The sequence below is a fragment of the Castor canadensis genome, chromosome 15 (genome assembly GCF_047511655.1).
Source record: "Castor canadensis chromosome 15, mCasCan1.hap1v2, whole genome shotgun sequence".
In the NCBI taxonomy this organism is placed as follows: domain Eukaryota; kingdom Metazoa; phylum Chordata; class Mammalia; order Rodentia; family Castoridae; genus Castor; species Castor canadensis.
In genome coordinates, this window is record NC_133400.1 from 84,829,937 (window position 1) to 84,848,016 (window position 18,080).

Below are 18,080 nucleotides of genomic sequence, written 5' to 3' on the forward strand. Positions count from 1 at the left end.
ATTATACATATATGTATGTATATGATTTTATAAGTATATATGTATTTCATTGAGTTTGTAGCACAATGTAGGGACAAACTTAAAAACTTTGGTTTAAAATAGGGTTGTCCTTATGGAGTTTAATATAAAATTATTTGCTAATTTAAGTTCTTTGGCAAATGTTTTCTGAGAGCCATAATTTTTTTATCCCATTTTATCATCTTTGCCATGGTGATTTTAATACCTTTTCTGGAGTTTGCTTAGGAGTGAATTCACTGCTATAAAAACATCCTTGAGTAAGGTGGCACTGGGGTTTGAACTTAGGGCCTTGTGCTTGCTAAGCAAAGACTCTACCACTTGAGCTATACCCCCAGCCTTGGTAACTTTTGTTAACACCTTTAAGCCTATGTGTTAAAAAGAAAACATTTCCCAGTAGTGTGAAGCATACTAAAATACTAGATTTAATTCTTTACGTGATGATTTTGTTAAATATGCTTTAGTCATCTTATATATTGCAAAGGTGATAAAATTATGGCACTCAGAAAACATACTATTCATTTTCACACAACCAATTATATCACCATGGATAGGTACTTAAGTAATAACTCAATTTTTAGGGAAGCTAAATGCTATAAATCCTAGAGTTACCATGCCACGAACATCTAGTGATCAAGGAGCAATGCTTCTTTGACTTCCCTATGCTGCACCCAGGTCTTCTTCTCTGTTGGACATGCATCAAGTACTGGCTTAGTGCACTGTGGAATAGTGTTAGCTGTACATTAGAGAGTCTTGTAAACCACAAGCAGGAGGAGCCTGAGTAGTGTGAAGGCTGCACTGGAGAAGAATAAAGGAAATTTGTTTGCATCTTTCTTTCTGAGAGAGGCCATGGGAATAGCATCTTTGAAATGTCATGGCATTGCTTCACTCTTCCATGTGTGGAAATGCAGGTCCAGATCTGTTTATAAACAAGTATTTCATCTTCTATCTTAAAGGGTTCAGCAGTGTGGGGTGTATTGATAGTTCTAAGCTGAAGTTACAGGACCTACAGTTCTGGCCTTGAAAAGAGAAAGCTTAGACCATCTGCTACAATGTTGAACTGAAAGTAAGGCAGGTAAAACCTTAAGTCCAAAAATAAAAACTCCAGATTGTAACTATAACAACTCAGGGAATCATTTAACCATTGTGCTATTCTTGTTCATGAGTAGTATAAATGCAGCAGCCGCAGTAGCCCTTGCTGGTACCAGCCTTGGGAAGACCCACCATAAAGGCTTTAAAGGCTTCAATTGCAAGTAAGAATAGGACTGATTTTGCCATCAGGGCCTTTGAGAAGGCCCATTGTTCCTCTTAGCAGAAATTCCCTGGCATTCTGGCTGTTCTGATCATTTTTTCTTTCTCCTGCTTCAGGTAGCAAATTGACAGCGGGTTGTGGAGTATAAATGTTGGGGCAATAGAAATTATGTAAATGTTGCATTCCAGCAAGAAAACTTCCAGCCCCTTGAGGTCTTTTAAACAGCATTAATCTAGAAATTAGATACAAAATTTAACTTTTTCATGCTAATAATGATTTCATAAAGAAAAACTCGTTAGTAAAGGTGACAAATATGAAGTCCTATTGAACATTTAAATTCAGGAACCTCAGTGAGAGCCCTAGGGAGATATTTACCCAGCCAATGACTCTCTGATGTTATTAAGAAGTAATTTATTCAAGAAAGTCTCCATTCATGAGTTTACATAAGAACAATATCTACTTTACAAAGGCTTGTATTCTCAGTATATCACATACCTAATTTACAATGACTTTTGGTTAAAATTTTCATTAGGTTGGTTCAATAGTATTTGATAATTTTAATTTAGTTTTATGAGATCCCAGGTTCCCATTTATAGGAAAAGAAAATGCAGAGGAAATAAATTTTTAAACAGCACATTCATCTCTCCAATGTGCTCTGTGTAGCAAGTCTGAGGAGCAGGAAAGTTAACCTTCAGCATTTCTACGGCAATCCTTTTAGACACAGACTATGAGATCCATTAAGAAACAACTCAGATCCATGGTATTAGTACTTTGCCTATGCTGATCCCTGGAGCTATTCTATAAGAGATTCTTCTAAAAAAAAAAGAAAGAAAAGTTTAAGTATAGAATATTTTCAAGGATGTAGGAAAACAACCCAAATTTGTGAGTGGTGAGTGCTACAGTTTCCTGAAATAAGGATCAAGGAACATGTACCTTCCAAGGTCAGCAATTGAGGTAGAAAATCATTGTGTAAGGCTTAGGCAAGAATGTGCCATCAGGCAGCTCAAAGTCCCAAACACCGGAAGATAAGAATGGGCCTCAGGACCAGTCATCCCAGTATGGCTGTATGAGTCTATTGTAGGCACGAAATCTGATTTCTTGCTTCAGAAAGAAACAGATCTCAGAGACATGGTGGATTCAGTTGTGCTAGAGTGATGGGGAAATTTCCCTTATTTGACCAGAAAAGGGGTGAGTTATCAAGAAATTGTGCAAAAACAGAAAACAAAAGCAGACCCACAGAAAATTAAGGTTTTTCAGAAATTAAATTTCTGCTAAGGGTACTTGATCTAGACTCTTCCATGGTGATAACTTAAAACTCATTTTTAGCTTATCCACAAATAGCATATGCAAAGTGTACTCACCCCCCAACCCACTATCTTATCAACATGATAAGAGAATCTAGAATTCTTTTCCAATGATGGAACTTTCTCACACTGACACTCTTGATTTGTAAATAGAATTGTCCATATCATGCAGCAGGGTCCTGAAAAATCAGCTGCTGCTTACCTAAACAACTGTGATAGCTGGAGGTGAAAAAACCCAGAGAGGACAGTACACCTCCTGGCCCATTGTTACTATTCAGAAATGACCCTTTGTGTTAAGGAACAGGACTCTGAGACCATTATTCGTTGCATTTGATCAATTTATAAAAGAAGACTAGATTATTTACCATCTAAATGTCAGTTTTCATTTACTTAAGAGCCTTTCTCTACCTCATGCAAACCCTTGATTTACTTAGGAAACATTCTTTTGCACTGTATCACCCCACACCAAAGAAGGAAGTGCTACTTTTCTCAATAAAGGTCATGGGCTATAGAGTCAGCTTCAAGTGAAGTAAGGATTCAAATAACCCTGCTACACAATATAGAAACCAAAGCTGAAAGTGCCGTGTATCAGTTACATATGGATTTTATTATAGCCTAAGATATATGCTGATTGCAGTAGAAGTGAATCTACAGAATATAGTGTACACGATTGCCATTGTCATTATAAGTTATGGCTCTGTATTTTATAGTATATAATGAAAATAAATGATAAAAGTGACATTAAACTTTAGATTTCAGTGTTTAAATCATATGTTTTATTCATCATTTGGCAGTTAGACGTCTCTTAAATACTCTGGAAATTTTATGATTTAACATTTGTCTAAAGAACTGAAGGAAATGTGTAGAGCTGAATTACTAAGTACATCTAGACCACACTGCATAAAACCACCAGAAGGCAGAGGTTGGTCCAGGTTCCTTTGGCTTCTGAGAAGTAGAGGACAAAGCCAACATATGAACTAATCTGTATACACCTTTGGATTCCTTGTTCCTGTGGGCTCAAAAAAATCACACTTTGTACTCAGTATATAAAATATTTACCTGCTTTTCTGCCCATGCCCAGACAATCCTTTAAGGCTCTTCATTAACCTTTTGAAATTGATATTTTGGAATCTGGTGGTCATCTGTGCTTAGCCTCTTGTTTCTGTTGGCTTTGCTGTGACCAGAGACTGCATGATTATGGGGGAAATCTTAACTCTCAGTGATTAATGGCTCAATGAAATAGCTTTCAGTGCTGTAGATATCCTATGTGTGATGGTTTTCCTCAAGACCCTGCGGCCTCTGAAGCTCCATTCACAGACTTGGAAGCTTTGAAACAGCATGTTCTATACTTGCGATGTAGCTCAGCACAATTTGACAAAGATTTTGTGGCAATTTTTAATTTTAAAAACTTTGTTTTCTTTAACTTTCTGCCAATGGAAAGGGCTTTGCATACCCCACACCCATCACCCATATGCTGGGAAAGAATGAGTAATGTAAAACAGCAAACAGCAGCAGCTGAGTTTCAAACTCTTTCTTCTGACTCTGGCTCTGATCAGACAGATAATCATGGTCAGTCTTCCTACAGATGGAGGAGTAACCTGATCTGTGGTGTGATCTTGTGATTCAGCGTATCTATGAAAGCCTATTTACTTTCTAGAATATGTGCTTATCTCTTGGCTTCTATTAAAACAAACATGATTCTGCATGGTCCTTACTTCATCCTAAGGCAGGAAACCCAGGCAATATGTGAAGGTTATTGCATAGGTAACTCCTTAAGGCATTTATTAATCCTACCACACAGTGAAGGAAGCAGGTGAAATTTTTTGGTGCAACTAGGAAACTGTGAAAGCAGACCTTCTAAAAAGGCATGGAATATAAGTACACCAATAAAGATGAAGATGACAAATAGAAAAATCCAGAGATCCTGAAGACATTTTTGCTTAATGATTTTTGCCTTTGGCCTTGTTAACAAAACTCTAGGGATTTAACTAATCTAGCTTGCTTTTTGTCACTCTTTCAATTAGAGAAGCTAATCCTAATACTAATAAGTACTCTTACCCAATAAAATGTGTAAAGTAGTTTCCTCTCATAACCAAGCTGATCACACATGACCCAGATCACAACCACTGTCCAGAAAACGCATTTGTATTTTAGGATTAAGTAACTTTTTTCTTTCTTTCCCATCTGTGCTTTAAATCTGTGCCATGTGTCACCTAACAAGGTAGTTTCCATTATTCTTCAGTTCACTGCATGTTGTTCCTCTTGTCCCTTGAAAATTAGCCTGTCTGTAATCAGAAATCACTTCTACTCACAGTTCAGTGCACCTACATAGATGTGGCAAATGCTTGTTTACGGGGCTGGTAATTGGATTAAAACATTGAAAAGAAACAGAAAATGGAATGCATTGACAAAATGAAAGCACATCCATGAAAATCAACAAGACCAACATGGAATTAAAAAGCTGTAATGAATGAAATCACTATGATCAGGAATCATTTATCAGAAACAATGCTGCAGAGTTTGTGGTTCTCAATATTCAATTGCAATGATATTTAAAAGCCTAGGAGGAGGAAGAGGAAAATGATTTGTGATTAGTCTTTCTGTGAGAATGGCTTAGAAATGGTTGATTAGTCTCTGTGTATCAGCTGCATTGAAAGATGGACTGTGAATACATCTCTGCTACTTCTTGATATTGAAATAATATTGTTGGGGAAACTACCTGTGGCAGATTGAGAGAAATAATTATTTTTTTAATTTGGATACCATTTTAATATCTGAAATCACACAGAAAAGGAAAACAAATATAATCTCTTTTCATATAGTTTTGCTAAGTGGTGTAAACTGGTGAAATGTGTCATTGAGGGTCTAATGTGCCAGTTTGTCAATTCAGAAGTGATGGAGTTGATATATAATTGACAGCTTCTGTCCACAAAAGCATACCCATAGAATTAATTTTCTGAATATTCTTCTAATAACCTTATTCAAAATACTTTTTTAGAAGTCTATGGTTTGAGGAAACAAAATAAAACACCTTGAAATAAAATCAAAGCAATAATAATATAAGAATGTGAAATCAAATAGTCATATGGGAATACCAGTATCCAGCAACAGATAGGTTCTCATATCTATGACCCAAAGGCACAATGGATTAGACCCAATAATAAACAGAATCCAGGCGAGAAAACTCCAAAGAGAGGCTAATGTAATATTTATGTCTCAGGAAGTATAAATACCATAAATTCAGAATATCAACAGTACACAAGTAAATCACCATCAATACTTTGTCACAGGTGAGCAGTCATTTCAAGTCTGCTAAGAGGCAAGCGCCTACCTGAGTGCCTGGATCACTCCTTCCTGCAGTGCTGTGGACCTAGATATGAAAAAAAAAGAGTCATGAAGTACAGTCTTTTAATTTGAGAAAGATATTCTATGCAAAGCTATAATTAAAAATATTACTTTCTTTAAGGAAAAAAGTTGGAGTGAAGCTACATATGATAATTAAGCGGGTGAATTTTTGGGTTAGTTGTGCTTGTGAATTACTCCGTGCTCATTGCCCTAATGCAATGACAAATGAAATTTAGTAGCAGGAGTACTTCCTTAGTCTTCATCAGAATAAAAGTGATAATCCTGCATTAGTGATTTCTGATTTCTACCACATCTGTGCAAATAAGATTTTGCTAGGCTTGTTCTAAATTACTTTATGATTTTGATAAACTGTCTTATTTTATCCAAATTAACTGGGGGTGGGGGAGATAATCAATATCTCTCTTTTGCCATAGAAATTTTGTCTAGGGACTTAATGTCAGGAATATTGTGAGACTCTTTGTTTATTTTGGTGGAAAATCTAGAACATTAGCCGTTAGTTCTGGTCAAATGCTTATTGAAATTCACTCACCATAATATATATATAATGAATCCATCCACTATATATATTTTAGTTAAGGAATGACACTGGGTTCTAAAATGTTTTAGATGAATTACAGTTTATTTTCCTGATTGTTAGTAGCATTAGACTGATGAGTTAGAAGTAATTAAGAATGTTCTATTATCAATGGGAAATCAGCTGGTGGGTGATTCAAGCAGTCAGAGAGCCTGCTTGGGTAGCATGAAGCCCTGAGTTCAAACACCAGTGCCTTAGAAAAAAAGGTCTTGGGATTTGTTCAAAGGGAAAAAATAGATAAATGGAAAATCAACTTAGAACTTCTGAATCCACTAACCAAAGACAGGAGTTGGCAAATTATAGCTCATGGGTTAAATCTAGCCTGGTACCTGTTTTAATATGACTCATAAGAATCATCTTTACCTATTTAAATGGTTGAAAAAATCAAAAGAAGACTATTTCTTGATATGTAAAAAATTATATAAAATTCAAATTATAGTGCCCATAAAGTTTCATTGGAATAGGGCCATATACCCTTGTTTATATACTGTGACAGCTTTCATGTTACAATGGCAGAAGTGATTAGAATAGAGAAGGTGTGTTCTGCATACCTTACAAGAGTTACTACCTTGCCCTTTTAATAGAGTTTACTGACTCCTAACCTACAATGATTTCATCTTTGTTGAGGATATAAAAGGGCAATGTGATGGGATCCTAAATATTGAGGCTAACCAATAAGATAGTGACTGCTAGCTTTTCAGGTCACTAAAATAAAAAATGTGTTTTGTTCTAGGGTTGTAAGATCACTCATAGAAAGTCATGAGGGCATACTCATACACAAATGGAAGACTTGGCTGTCAGCCACAGAAGTTGTAGCTGGCTTCATTACTGTACTACAGATGCTTAGAAAATTCATTTTTTCTGATAAGACCTTAAGACTATCCTTAATATTTGATAAGAACATCTAGAATATTAACTCACTGGAGCAAATAAAAACAACACTCAAGAGACCACAATATATAAGTAGATATGTATCATTCTCTATATACATATACACATTGATTATTTATAAGTGGATAGTGATCAAATTCACTCTTCATCTTATAAGACTTTGACACTGTCCTTAATATTTATAAGAATATCTAGATACAGTAAGTCAATAAAGACTAAAGAAAAATAACTCTTGAAAGAAGCAAAACAATATTTACATATATATACATAGTACTTATATGAAAAATTTATATGAAGGTCAAAACTCCTATAAATTTAAGTGAAATATACATTTAATGCTTACAGGCATTTATAAGAAGCTTTAAAATTATATACAATTAACACTAACATTTATAATGAAAAGATATAAAGAGAGTCCTGATCTTTGCTCTTATCTCTGGGGAAATAATTTCTGAACCCTTGGAATATCCTGTCTATTGCTTACCAGGTCATTGCTTACCAGGGGCCTTTGAACTGCATCAGATCTATGCTAACAGCATGATTTATGGTGGGGGGCTTTGGTCCATGCATTATCAACTCAACTTCTGGCAGGGTTAGGGACAAGGTCCACTGTGCAGATGGTCAACCCTGTTTTGTAACAGTGCCAATAGAAATTCTGGACAGCAAGCCTTGGTGGGCTTCCATGGTTATAGTACTTCACACATGCTGTCATACATCGTTTCAGGGAGAAGCAAGATCTTCCCCCAGAACTCCTCTGAGAAAGGTCCACTCAGAGCCTTTCCTTTGGAAATGTCCTGAATATTGTACCATGTGCTGCGTGCACTGGTTGATTTCAATCTGAATCCTTTCACTGATAAATTATACCTGTGAGCACAATAGTTTTCATGAGTTCTGTGAGACATTCTAGCAAATCGTTGAACCTGAGGGTGGTCCTGGGGAGTCCTGAATTTGCAATGGCATGATAAGTGTGAGTGGTAGTAATGACTCCTGAACACTGCATTATATATATTTTATTTTTATTTTCATGCACATATATCACAAACATCATGCTAGTGGTTATGTACACGTGTGCTGATATGTGCATTCTAGGACATATCATATTTCTTGATCTGGTAGTGGTTAAGTGAGGATTAATATATCATTATTTTTAAAGCTGTACATACATATTTACTTTTCTGTATTTAATATCTCAGTATTCAAAAAAGAGGAAAAATTCTCCATAGAGCAAGCTGTTATGAACACACACGCATATACACACACACAAACACACAGTTCAGTGTAGCAACTAAAGCATTCAGCTACACAAATGACCATTCTGTCCTTAGCCATCTGATTCAAGAGCTACTCCTTATTTTTTGTGAAGAAAACAGGCACTAAGACCGACCCATTCATTTTATACACGTACCACTTTATTAAAAAGAATTATTTTAGCTGTTTACAACAATTTGATTAAGGAGATAGGGGAATGAGCAAAACTTCTCATGAAATCCCTTATTTTAATTTAGTTATTTGATGATAATAATCACAATTTTCAAGTTCATGGGAGGGAATACTGGTTTTGCTTTGTTTATTTGTTGTTTTCTGGACGCTTAGAACTTCTATCCCACGGCTTGCATTTTATATTGGGGTGGAATGTGTGATTTATCTTGTTTTGACTTTGTTGGAGCACTATGAATCCCATGTGGACAGATCAGATCAAATGACTAAATCTTCAGCTGTCAGTTGAGACACATTTGCGATCCTACCAGTGAACTGTGACTTCCTCCACAGACAAGAAATGGGATTTCTGTCCTTTTTTTTTTTGTACCTACTCCAGTTCTGGAAATAATGTATGCTTAGGTAAGTTGTTTTTTAACTCATTGTTAGTAAGGAGGACTCAGACCTATCAGTAGCTTTCACCCACAGAGAGGCATTCATGCCCAGTTCCTGACTTTTCGCTACTATTGCATGCCTATGCTGCACATGAAATTTTATAACATGGGAAGATCACCCTCGTCTTTCATGTAGGTAAGATCAGCTTAAAGATAGCATGTGATTCTCTCTAGTCAGTTTATAGATCTTCCTCAGCAGCTTCCAGTCCTTAGTACCTAACAAATATGGTTACAACTTGAAACTATAGATGCTGCAATTTGGTCATAGTAAGGTAAAAACAATTATTCATTTAATTTCTTAAGGTATTAGGTATAATTTTTTGACTTCAAGAAAACAAACCTAAAAATTAACATAAGTTGGAGGTAATTTTTGCTAGATGTTAAGATCCATGTACATGTCCTATAAAATAATATTATGAGCAATAAGAGAATAAGATTTTAATGTCTGACAGTTGAATAGAATACAGTATGCCAAAGAAGCAGGTTTGCTACAACTCTGTATTACTTAGTCTGTTCAGATAGAGGGATATATATAGATTGAAGACAGTAACTTACTAGGTCATATTTTTTTCTTTATTCACTTATTCATATGTGCTTACATTGTTTGGGTCATTTCTTCTCTCTGCTCCCCACCCTCTCCCTTTCTCCCGCATCTCCCTCACTTCCAGGCAGAACCTGTTCTGCCCTCTTCTCCAATTTTGTTGAAGAGAAGACATAAGCAATAGTAAGAAAGGCATAGCATTTTTGCTAGTTGAGATAATGATAGCTACACAGAGAGATTCCTAGCATCGCTTCCATGCACATATGTGTTACAACCCGAATTGATACATCTGTACCAGACCTCTTCACTACTTCCGGTCACCTTCCCATATTGACCTCTGTTGTTTTAAGGTTACTGTATTAGCGTCTCTGCAGTGGGGACATCAAATGCTTTCAAGTTTTGGGTTTCTTACCTTCCTTGTTCCTCCTCTATGTGTCCTCCCCTTAGAATGTGATCTATGTCTATTAATATTACTGCATTTGTTTTAGATACTAGGTCATATTTTCAGGTGACTGTCTTTTAGAGAGTCACCCAGATAGATGGCCACAGTTGATTCCTGGCAATTGCATCTCCCAGCATCATTTGATTCCATTGTTCATATGGCCCTAAATAATCAGGCCACTCTCATTGATTAGTGGCTTGTTCTGGCCAACTGAACAACTCAATCAAATTGACCCTGTGGCAACTTGTTTCATTGCTTAGCAGATAGCAGTTAGGATTACCCCAAAGCCTGAGTCAGCCATGTTTGAGTCATTTCAAGCACTAAACACATTCCAAACCGGGAATGTGGCTGTTTAGAATAAGCCACTGAGTGGCACTCTGGCATGACATTCCAGGGATAGATGGGTCATATACATGGAGGTTTTCAAGTCTTTCTGTGGGCCAATGGCCATCCAATGGCACTTGTAGAAACTCTGATTCCTAGGTCCCACTCCAAGGGTACCAAGTAAGTATTTTATGTTGGGGTCCCAGGCATATGCATTTTCAGTAAGTATCCAAGTGATACTGATGGGAATGGTCTCAGAAGGCCTTAGAGAAACAAGTCTTTATCATTTCCATTTAGCCCAAACCTACTCAATCAGAACCACTTCTACGCTTACAAAAGGGGAAGTTAGTTTATACTATGACCACATGACTCATATGCTTATCTCAGGGCTTTTCAGTAGCCACAAATTTTATGACCCAGTGGAAAGGGTAGTGTCAATGGCCCTGTTCACTAGCCATTAAGACACATCTGGCCAGTGTATAAAAGGTATTTACTATGCTTCTATATAATTTAGAGAATGTAAATGATGACTCTTCCAAGTATTTTATTAACATCATGTAATTGTATACTGTAATGTCTCCAGAGGATAATAGTGGCAGATTTCTTTTCAAAGACCATACATTGTGTTGGCCACTATTACCTTACATCTGTCAAATAAAACCATGAGCAGCTGGGCTGAACTGGTCTGTTTTTTTTGGACTGTATTAAAAGGCTTTATATTGTTAATAAATGGAGGCAATTAAAGGTTAAATATTTAACTCATCCAGCCTTTAGCATAATGACTAATTATAAAGACAGGTTTAATTTAATTGCCCAGACTTAAAATTGGTATGCTGAGTTATGAAAAGACTAAGAGCATATTTCATTTCTACTTCTATATGTAAGGAGCTTGAAAGTTGACACTCCTTCCTAACAAGTAAAAAGCAGGACAAAGTGACAAATCAACATGCTTCTTAGATCCTTAGGTGAGGTCATAGCACATTCTGCTTCCCCACCATTGGAGTCATCTCACAATCAGACATAAAGAATCACAAGACACTGTAGCAGAAATCTCCATGGGAGCCAGTGATGGGATAGGAAAATTGCAATAGCAATTAATAAATTGCTGGAGCCTCAGCATGGACAAGTCTGAGAATAATAAAGTCCAGAAGGATCCAAACTCAAGTGGTCTCCCCTACATTTTTGTGAATTTTAACCTCTAAGAACATAAGCTCTCATAGCAAATACTGGAGAAAAATATTGCAGCATTTCTCCAGAGGTAAGGGGAAAAAGGAACCATTTTTAAAGCTGCCAGAGCACTCTGTTTTTGTTAACAGTCTGCCCCTGGGAGAAACTAGTTAACAAGAGCCTAACCTGCTGAGGTTGTATCAGAGCCTGGTTGATAAGGAGGAGGGGAAAACACCCAACCCCAGCAACTAGCTTTAGCGTTCCACTTAGGGGAGTGGTGTATTCAATTCCAGCCCACTCTAGCTATCTTATCTTACATAAGTGGGGAGGAAAAATAAGAAAAAATGAAGTCCAGAGGTCAGGGGCACAGGCTACTGATCTAACCCAGGACTATGGAATGTTTCTCTTGCCTCATACCCTCCCTATCCTCATTATCTTAAAGCCTATTGACAGCAGTTCTTTTTACCTAAGTGCATCATATCTGACTAACAAGAAAAAAAATCACAAGACAAACTAACAGGCAAAAACACAGCTTGAAGAGAAAGCACACATCAGATCCAGACATGGTGGGAAGCTGGAACTATCTGACAGAGAAGCACTATGATTAATATGCAAAGGGTACTAATAGATAAATTAGACGGCACACAAGAACACGCTCAGTGTAGGAAAAGAAGAACAAATTCTAAGAATGAACCAAAAAGATGCTAGAAATCACAATCATGGTAATAGAAATGAAGACTCCATTGAAGGGCTTATTAGTAGACAAGACCTGGCCTAGGAAAGCTTCTCTAAGTTTCAAGACAGCATATTAGAAACCTCCCAAACTATAAAGCAAAGGAGAGAAAGGCTGAAGAAAACTGGAACAGAATTTTCAAGAACTGTGGGACAACTACAAAAAGTATAAAGTATGCATAGCAGGAATCTTAGGAAGAGGAGGAAGAGAGAACAGAACAAATATTTGAAATAATGCGGACTAAAACTTTCCCCAAGTAAATGTCAGATACCAAACTACAGATCCAGGAAGTTGAGAGACTACCAAATGGCATAAACACCAAAAGAACTATACCTTGGCATACATTTTCAAACTACAGAAAAGCCAAATATGCAGATGAAATCTTGAAATAAGCCAGAGAAATAAAAGTAGCTTCTCTGTAGAGGAGCACAGATAAGATTTAAATTGACTTCTCCTCAGATACCAAGCAAGGAAGAACAGAGTGAAGTGAAATATTTAGTATCAAGAAGAAAAAAAATAGAAACACCTTACCAACCTAGAAATTTTTGGGGGGGTTTTGTGTGTGTGTGTGGGTGTAGTGCTGGAGATGAAATCAAACCTAGGGCCTTGTGTGTGCTAGGTACACATTGCACAGCTCAGCTGCATCCCCAACCCTTGTTGTTGTTGTTTTGTAAACAGGGTCTTACTGTGTAGCTTAGGCTGACATGGAACATGCTATGTAGTGGTCCAGGTTGGCCTCGAACTCAAGATACTCCTGCATCTTCCTCCTGAGTGCTGGAGTTACAGGCATGTGACACCATGCCCAGCTAGCAACCCAAAATTGAAGCGGAAATAAAGACTTTCTTAGACAAAAATTGAGTGACTATTTCCAGTAGACCTGTCTTGCAAGGAATGTTAAATTTTTTCTTTAGAGAAAATGGAACTAATACAAGTAAGAAGTCAGAATTATATAAATAAAGAGCATAAAATAAGGATTAAGTGTAGGGTGGGGCATGGTGGTATATACCTGTAATCTCAGCTCCACAGGAGGTAGAGATATGAGGACTGAGATTTGAGGCTGGCCTGGGCAGAAGTTAGGGAGACTCTATTTCAGTAAGAAAGGGCTAGGGGTTGGCTCAAGGGCTAGTGTTCTTGTCTAGAAAGCTCCAGGCCCTGAGTCCTAACTCTAAAACTGAAGAGAAAGAGAAAAAGATTAAGAAAGGGAAAATAAAAACAGATAGTAGCTTTTTAAAAATAATAGCAACAATATATTATGTGTGTATGTATGTACACAGACATATACACACACTTATATACTCACACACAGAATGATACCCAAAATATATGAGGAATGCTGACAATTTACAATAAGAAAAACTAACATGATTAAAAAATGGGCTCAAAGACTTTAATAGACACCACACCAAAGAAGATTATAACAGAAATTAACATATGAAAAGATATTCTATACCATATGTCCCCAGGGAAATCCAAATGATGTCAACAGTGAGTTGCAACTATCTACCTATCAGAATGGCTGAAATCCAGAATCCTGACACTACTACCAAATGCTAGTGAGGACATGAAGGAATAGACACTCATTTGTTGCTGGACAGAATACAAAATGGTACAGCATTGGCAGTTTCTTACACTAAACACACTTTTAGCATCTATTCTAGCTGTTGTGGTCTCTGGTTTTTTCCCAGAGGAATTGAAAATATACATCTATACAAAACCTTGAATGCAGATGTTTATGGTCACTTTATTTATAATTGCTAAAACTTGGAAGCAACCAAGATGCCTTCAGTAGGTGTGTGAATTAATAAACTGTGGTATATCTAGGTGATGGAATATTACTGAGCACTAAAAAGAAATGTGTTAGTTATCAAACTATGCAAAGACATAGGGAAAATTTAAGTAATTATTTCTAAGTAAAATAAGCCAATCTCAAAGTGATACATATTGTATGTTTCTAACTATATGGCATTCTGGAAAAGGACAAACTACAGAGACCATAAAAAAAAATCAGTGGACTAAAACTAGAACTCAACAACAAAAGTGGCAGGAAATATGCAAAAAAATTGGAGGTGAACACCATGTGGCTCAATGATCAGTGGCTCACAGAAGAAATAAGAGGAAATAAAAAATTTCCTGGAATTTAATGATAATGAAAGCACAGCCTATCAGAAGCTATGGGACACAGCAAAGGCAGTCCTTAGAGGAAAGTTTATAGCCATGAGTGCATGTATTAAAAACACACAAAGATCTTAAATAAAGGACCTAATGCTGTATCTCAAACTCCTAGAAAAACAAGAACAAGCTAAAACCCAAAACAAGCAGAAGGAGAGAAGTAATAAAAATAAGGGCTGAAATTAATGAAAGAGACCAAAAAACCATATAAAGTATCAATGAAACAAAAAGCTGGTTCTTTGAAAAAATAAACAAGATTGACAAGCCCCTGGCAAATTTGACTAAAATGAGGAGGGGAAAGACCTAAATCATTAAAGTCAGAAATGAAAAAAGGGAGATAACAAGAAACACCAAGGAAGTCCAGGGATCATCAGAGACTACTTTGAGAACCTATGTACTAATAAATTTGAAAATCTTGAAGAAATGGACAAATTTCTAGATATTTATGACTATCCAAAACTGAACCAAGAGGATATTAATCACCTAAACAGATCTATAACACAAAAGGAAATTGAAGGAGCAATAGAGTCTCCCAAAAAAAGAAAAGTCCAGGACCTGATGGATTCTCTGCTGAATTCTATCAGACCTTTAAAGAAGAGCTAATACCAATACTCCTTAACTTTTCCACAAAATAGAAAGGGAAGGAACACTGCCCAACTCATTCTATGAAGCCAGTACTACACTCATCCCAAAGCCAGACAAAGACAATCTAAAAAGAACTATAGGCCAATTTCCTTAATGAGCACTTAGGCAAAATTCCTTAATGAATACTTAGGCAAAATTCCTCAATAAAATAGTGGCAAACTGAATCCAACAACATATCAGAAAGATCATTCACCATGACCAAGGCAACTTCATCCCAGGGATGCAAGGGTGGTTCAACATACACAAATCATTACATATAATACAACGTATTAACAGCTGCAAAGACAAAAACCACTTGATCATCTCAATAGATGAAGAAAAAGCCTCAATAAAATTCAACATCATTTCATGATAAAAGCTCTGATGAAACTAGAAATAGAAGGAATGTACCTCAACATAATAAGGCTATATATGAAAAACTTATAGCCAACATCATTCTTAATGGGGAAAAATTGAAACAATTTCCCCTAAAGTCAGGAATGAGACAAGGGTCCCCACTCTCTCCACTCCTATTCAACATTGTCCTGGAATTCCCAACCAGAGCAAATAAAAGGAATGCAAATAGGTAAGGAAGAAGTCAAAGTATTCCTATTCACAGATGACATGCTCTTATACCTAAAAGACCCAAAACACTCCATCAAAAACTAGACATCATAAACAGCCTAAGCAAAGTAGCAAGGTAAAAAATCAATTCACAAAAATCAATAGCCTTTCTATATGCCAACAATGAACAGATTGAAAGAAAATATAGGAAAACAATTTCATTTACAATAGTCTCAAAAAAATCAAATACCTAGGAATAAACTTAACAAAGAATTTGAATGGGTTCTACAAGGAGAACTACAAAGCACTGAAGAAAGAAGTTGTAGAAGACTACAGAAGATGGAAAGACCTCCCTTGTTTATGGATTGGTAGAATCAACATAGTAAAAATGGCTATATTACCAAAAGCAATCTACATGTTCAATGCAATTCCCATCAAAATCCCAATGACATTCATCACAGAGACTGAAAAATCAACCCTAAAGTTCATTTGGAAACACAAAATACTGGGAAAACCCAAGGCCATAGTGAGCAAATTAGAGCAATGCTGGAGGTATCACAATACCTGACTTCAAAGTATTGTACAGAGCCATAGCAATAAAAGCAGCATGGTACTGGCACAAAAGCAGACATGAAGATCAGTGGAACAGAAGATCCAGATATGAGTCCACACAGCTATGCCCACCTAATTTTTGACAAAATTGTTAAAAATATACAATGGAAAAAAGCCTTTTCAACAAATGTTGCTGGGAAAACAGGATATCTGCCTGCAGAAAACTGAAACTAGATCCATGTTTGTCACCCTGTACATGTATCAACTGAAAGTATATTAAAGGCCTTAATATAAGACCTGAAACCTTGAAGCTAGTACAGGAAAGAGCAGGGAATACACTGGAAGCACTAGGCATAAGCAAGGACTTCCTCAGCAGAACACAATTGGCTCAGCAACTGAGAGAAAGGATCAACAAATGGGACTACTACTTGAAATTAAAAAGCTTCTGCACAACAAAAGAAATGGTTTCTAAATTGAAGTGGCTACCCACAGAATGGGCCAAAAATCTTTGCCAGCTATAAATTAGACAAGAGACTGGTAACCAGAATATATAGGGAGCTCAAAAAATTAAACTCCCCAAAAATCAGTGACCCAGTGAGGAAATGGGCAAATGAACTGAACAGAGCCTTTTCAAAGTAAAGAGCCCAAATAGAATTAAAAAAAAAAAAAAAAACTACGCATGAGAAAATGCTCACCATCTCTGGCCATAAAGGAAATGCAAATCAAAACCACACTAAATTCCACCTCATTCCTGTTAGAATAGCTACTATCAAGAACACCACCAAAAACAAATGTTGCCGAAGATGTAGGGACAAAAGAAACCCTCATACACTGGTGGTGAGAAAGAAAGCCTGTACAATCACTATGGAAATCAAGATGGAAGCTCCTCAAAAAGTAAAATTAGATCTGCTATATGATCCATCAATTCCAATTCCACTCCTAGGGATATACACAAAGGAAAGGGAGTCAGGTGACTACAAAGGCACCTGCACACCCATGTTTATTGCAGCACTATTCACAATAGCCAAGCTATGAAACCAGCCAAGATGACCCACTACTGATGACTGGATTAAAAAAATGTGGTCTTTTTGCTCAGCCGCAAAGAAGAATGAAATTTTGTCATTCGCAGGTAAATGGATGGAACTGAAGGACATCGTCTTAAGTGAAGTTAGCCAGGCTCAGACAGCCAAAAGCTGCATGTTCTCTCTCAGATGTGAATTATAGACCTAAAATAAATGCAGTAATATTATGAAATACTGGTCACATGAAGGGGAGGCCACATGCAGGAGGGGTAGAATAAGAGAAGGAAACTAAGAACTTGAATATGGTTCATATACTCTCTATACAAGAATGAATACAGAAATCTCAAATTGACCGAAACCACCATAAGAGAGGAACTAAGGTAGAACGAAGAAAATTAGAGGAGAGAAACCAATTGGGGTTACAATACATATATACATGGAAATAGAACAAGGAAACTTCCTGTGTAACTACCTTTATCTCAAACAAGCAAAAATGTCTTGTTTTTCTTTTTCCCTTTTCTCTTTTTTCTTCTACAAAATCGGAGGACAGAAGGGCAAGACAAGTCCTTGGAGGGGGATGCTGCCAGTGGGAGGGGGAACTTGACGGAGAAAGGGGGTAGGAGGGTGAGTATGGTGCAAAAATGTGCGCATGCATATAAATGCAAAAAT

The 18,080-nt window shown here is 36.7% G+C and overlaps 1 protein-coding gene across 5 annotated transcripts in view; it reads right to left on the reverse strand.

Moving 5' to 3' along the window:
• Celf2 (CUGBP Elav-like family member 2) overlaps positions 1-18,080 on the reverse strand; it is an 808,044-nt gene that overhangs the window by 602,397 nt on the left and 187,567 nt on the right. For all 5 annotated transcript variants that reach the window (XM_074056689.1, XM_074056688.1, XM_074056690.1 and 2 more), the window contains exon 2: positions 5,903-5,941. The gene's annotated coding sequence lies outside the window, so the exon portion shown is untranslated. The remainder of the gene's footprint in view (positions 1-5,902; positions 5,942-18,080) is intronic.